The sequence below is a fragment of the Sus scrofa genome, chromosome 13, assembly GCF_000003025.6.
Source record: "Sus scrofa isolate TJ Tabasco breed Duroc chromosome 13, Sscrofa11.1, whole genome shotgun sequence".
Lineage (NCBI taxonomy): Eukaryota > Metazoa > Chordata > Mammalia > Artiodactyla > Suidae > Sus > Sus scrofa.
In genome coordinates, this window is record NC_010455.5 from 43,107,553 (window position 1) to 43,112,868 (window position 5,316).

The window sequence follows — 5,316 nt, forward strand, 5'->3', positions numbered from 1 at the left end:
TATCCATCAAAAAGAACACATGAATTGTGAACAATCAAATTGACTTAGGTTAATTTGAGACATGTATTAGTTATTTAGTGCCATGTAACAAGTTACCCCAGAATTTAGTGGCTTATGAAAACAAGCATGTATTATCTTACCATTTCCATGTGTCAGGAGTTAAAGAGTAGTTTAGTGACATTGTCCTGGCTTAGGGTCTCTTAGGAGGTTGCTGTCAAGATGTAAATCAGAACTGCAGTCACCTAAAGGCTTGGTTGAGTCTGGCAGGCCCACTTCCAAGGTGGCTCACTCATGTGCCTGGCAGGATGGTGCTAGCTAGTGACAGGAGGCCTCAGTTCATTGCCTTATCCCTCTCTCCCTAGGAGTGGTTGGTGTCCTTTGGTTTCCAAGGATGACTTTCCCAGAGGGAGTGATCCAAAGTGAAAGTGACAATATCCTTTACAATACAGACTCTAGAATCCCACTGCCACATTCTGCTCATTGGAAGTGAATGTTTAAGTCGGTCCCACACTCAAGGGGAGGGGAATTAGTCTCCACCTTTTATAGGGAGAGTGCCAAATAAGTTGTAGACACATTTTAAAATCTCCATACGGCACTTCCTTGATCCTCAGCTTTGCAAGTCTAGTGGTGTTTGTTCAATTTTCTCCATGTTCTTTTTTTTTTTTTTTTTTTGCTTTTTAGGGCTGCACTTGCAGCATATGGGGGTTTCCAGACTAGGGGTCCAATCAGAGCTACAGCTGCCAGCCTCAGCCACAGCAACATCAGATCCGAGCTGCATCTGGGACCTACACCACAGTTCATGGCTATGCTGGATCCTTAACCCACTGAGCGAGCCCAGGGATTGAACCTGCCACCTCATGGTTCCTAGTCGGATTTGTTTCCACTGCACCACGAGAGGAACTCCATCTTCTCCATGTACTTAGCAATAAATATGTATCAAGCACTTACTGTGTGCCAGGTTTTGGTATAGATATAAGGAATATATCTCTGAACAAAGCAGATGAGGTGGGGAGGTGGAGCAGGATGGAGGAAACCACAAACCCAAGTTCAATTGAAGGGAGGTGCCAGAGGTAAGAATACAGAATAGTGGGGAAATCACTTACCCTGTCAGTGGAAGACATTCTCTACCAGTCATGTGGGGATTATGGGCTCAGTATATCCAAATCTTATGATTTTTTTCAAGAGAAGGTGACAGTTATGCACATGTCTATGAAATTTCCAGGATTTTAATGTTAGTAAATGGTTCAAATGTTAACAAAACAATCAGGGGAAAAAAAAGTCAATGGGTTAATTCAACCAAGTTTTGCCATTCTACAATGTCCAAACTTTAACTAAAAGTTAAACTAACCCTGATGATTTCTGGATGACATGAGCAAAAAGTAAGGACATGGTAAGCAAGTTTCTGCATGATAAAGTAATACTTTAGCTAAGGGCTAAAAGATGAGACCTTCATATATAATATTAAATAGACAAAAGTATTCACAAAAAGCTCTGCTATTGTTTTGGTGTTACTAATGAGCTTACATACTTATAGATACTTAGATATATTTTCAAATAATGTTAGTAATTTTTTAAGGCTTACCACAAAAAATATCTGAGAAATAGAGTAGGAAAAAAATGGCATAATGGAGGATTTGAAATTGTCTGCATTTAAATAAAATGAATTTACAATCAAGTGTGCAATATTCTGGGTAACTTTTGACTCTTTTCTCTTAGTGAAAAGAAAGCAATTATGGTATTTTTAAAAATAGATGGAAATAGAAATAAAGATAAGATATAGAGATATAGAGATGCCATAAACTCAGCTTGTTGCTTTTGCTGAATTAAAAATAAGATTATTAATACTTAGTTGATCAATGCCCTTGTCATTCATTTCATCCCCAAATTATTTATTCTAAGATATGATTTACAATTAAATAGAAATAATGATGTGGTATGTCTTGCTTTAACAATGTGAACTTTCAAGTCAGTAAGATTAAATCTACCCAGGCTTTCAAATTTAAATAAGAAATCATTATGACTGACATTCTGTAAATGAAGCAGAGTGGATATGGATATTTGGTTTAAGAAAGTGAACGATGGAGTTCTCTTGTGGTTCAGCAGGTTAAAGATCCTACACTGTCGCTATAGCAGCTTGGTTTGCTGCTGTAGTGCAGATTTGATCCCTGACTCAGGAACTTCTGCATGCCATGGCCATGGCTGGAAAAAAAAGAAAGGGAATGACTTCTTCAGATATAATCACAGGTTTAATATCAGGAGGATATTGGTTAGGACTTGAGTTTTTAGTTTCAGATTCATGGTTCAAATTTTAGTCTTTGACTTTAGATAGGTTGTTACATCTCTCTAAGGTTTTTATTTTTTAATTTGTAAAATGGAGATAATAAGCTACACACTGAGTGCATTGAAGAGATAATAAGGTCATACAAGTAAAGCCCAGTGCCTACTGTCTGTGTTTAAGAGATGTCAGCTATGGATGTCACCACACCGCTTGCCTTCCATATGGCTGCCTCCTGGGAAGGAAGTCAGCTCACTTGGAATAGATCTTCCTTACCCTCAAAATCCACAGGGTTCCTTGTAGACCTCATTTTGGGCCAACAGCTGCTTTCTTCAAAGGTAGTTTAACATCACCAGGTGGGTATTTGTTAAGCCCCTGAAAAATTGCTTTAATGGTCTTTGTACAGGTTCAAATCCTGGAATTCTGTCTGTGACCTCCTCTCTTAGAAAGGGTAAATCACTTAAACTCTCAGCTGGTTTGCCTGGAGAAAAGAACAAAAAGTCACTTTCCCAACTGTGATATTAATTAGTAGAAGTAAAGTGTTTTGGAAATGCAGAATATGGTTAATTTTTAAAGAGTAAAATATGAATGTTAAGTGCAATGGAATTTTATTATACCGTGGAGGGAAGATAACTGTTTTAACACTTTTTTTGAAGGAAAACATTAGATGTTGGTGATAACGCATTGTCTTGGGAGATCCGGGTTCATTTTCAGCAGAGCTGAGAAGAGGCTTGGAATATGAGGCAAGCTTTTAAAAATTGGAGGAGGGGGGAATACTAGGAATTTTTGCTTTCTCCATGAGATCCCTCTAGTAAAAGTAAATTATTTCCAATTTCCAAAGACTCGCATTACTATTGCTAGCTTTTAATGTGGGACTAATAGCACTCGCATTTTCTCTTTGTCACAAAGAGGCTCTCTGTTGAGTATTAAATTGTTCATTTCATTTGTGGAAGTGAGGAAGTGAGGGTCCCTGAGTCACCAAGTCAATGTAAAGGATTTTATGAGCTGCTTTAGCTCAGTGAGGGGTTCTAGGATACAACTTGCTTAAAAAACTATTTAGTTTTCCAAAATGGAGGCATTATCCATCTGACCAAGAAGGTGCACACATTTCCTAAATGAGGGAATCATTGTCATGGACTGAGTGAAATAAGTGTTACTTATGCACAGGGAAACTTGTCTGTTTTTATTTTTCGAGTGCTGATTTTTATTTATTTTTATCATTAAAAATCCCCTATGGAATAGAAGAGTAATATTGTCCCCATTGACTGGAGGAAATTGGGGCATTTGGGTTTGGTGACTTTTCCTGAATTTATGATGAAAGCTAATGAAAGAGCCAAAATTAGAATCGCTAAGTTCCTGCACACTGGCCGCTTGTTCCAGTGAACCCCACCATTCCAGGCAATAGCCTTTCACTTTCTTTTTCCTGTTTGGTCTCGAAGAAGTTCAGCCCCTCCCTATTCTTTTTTCCTTTGGTCTGAACTTCCAATGACAGGAACATTTACCAAAGTTCTTTTTCCAAATGATCTGCCAGACACTAGCCACTTTCAGACTTACGGCAAAGAACAAGCTAGTGACACCCCAGCACTTAGTGAATTTGTTTGAGAGGGACAGTGTCCCTCGGAAAAGGAGAGGACCGTGATGGGAAGGTGAGGAATGGGTCCTATGAGAAAGGCTGGAATTAGCTGAGAAAAGGAAAACAGCATCTAAAGAAGGCCTGGAAGAGATGTATTAAGGAAAAAGAAAAATAGTAACTGGTGTTCTCTAGTGTTTGAGAACAGAGCCGGAGATCAAGACTTAAATGGAAGGAAAGAAGTTAAAAGAGGAGACGTGGTTTGTTTCCTGGCTCTTCAAAAAGGGTGATTAACTTGATGATGATGACCCACGTACCTAATGAATTTGAATGCAATGCTGCCTGGGGCAGGGGAATGGACTAAACGAGTCTGTTAGTTTTCTTTGAGCCACAGGGTTTCAGACAGTGCAAAAACTTAAAAGGATGAGACTCTGAGAGGCAGGCAGAGACCCAAAGATCTTGGCCAAATGCAGAGGCTGATTCAGTACCTCTGAATGGAGGCTTAAGCCTAACTTAAGCCTAAATTTCTAACAAGCTTCTAACACAGTTGCCGCTGGTCAGTGGACCACATTTTGAGCAGCAAAGCCCCAGACTTACACTAAGTAGAAATATAATGTGAACCACATACATAATTTATGGTATTCTAGTAGCCATCTTACCATAAAAAACCCACAGAAATTAATTTTAATAGATTTGCTTTAACCCAATTTATCTAAAATATTATATTTTACCATGTAATCAATAGAAGGTTATTGATAATTTACTTTTTTTCCCCTGTATTAAGTCTTTGAAATCTGGTATATATTTTACACTGACAGACCATCTCAATTTGGAAAAGCCACATGTAGCTGGTGGCTTCTGTTTTGAGCAGTACAAGTCTAGGCAGCGCTAGCAAAAACCTAGCCAGTCCAAAAGCTGAGAAGAGTATGCTTTCAGTACTGGAACCCACTTGAGTGGGAAACAAGAATTCCCAGGGGCTTAATGAATTCCTTACTATGGAGCAGAAGTCCTCCAAATGTAATTCTTCAATAGGACCCACTGAGGGCAGGGTTAAAATGCAGACTCCTGGGCCTCACTCCCAAGTAGTTTTTTTTTTTGTTTTTTTTTTAAAAAAAACACCTTTTAATTATAAAACATGTGAACATGTTTTAGACAGTAATAGAGTATCAGATGTCTTCTGCCTTTTTATTGCCATTGAGGTATTTGTTAGAGAAAGCGGATTGTCACCTCTTCTCCACCTAGCTGGATGCTTCCCCACAATGTTATTTCACTTGTTTTTCAATTTGTCATATTATCTGCAAACTGGCATTTATTGCTGAAGAGTTCATGAGATGCAGATCCCAGAGATTCTAATCAGGACAGAGGTTCTCATTCCTGGCTCCACATGGGAAACACTTCAGAGATTTAAAATTTTCTGGATGTAGGGGCCTTCCCCTGGAGCTTCTGATTTAATTGGTATGGGGTATGGTAT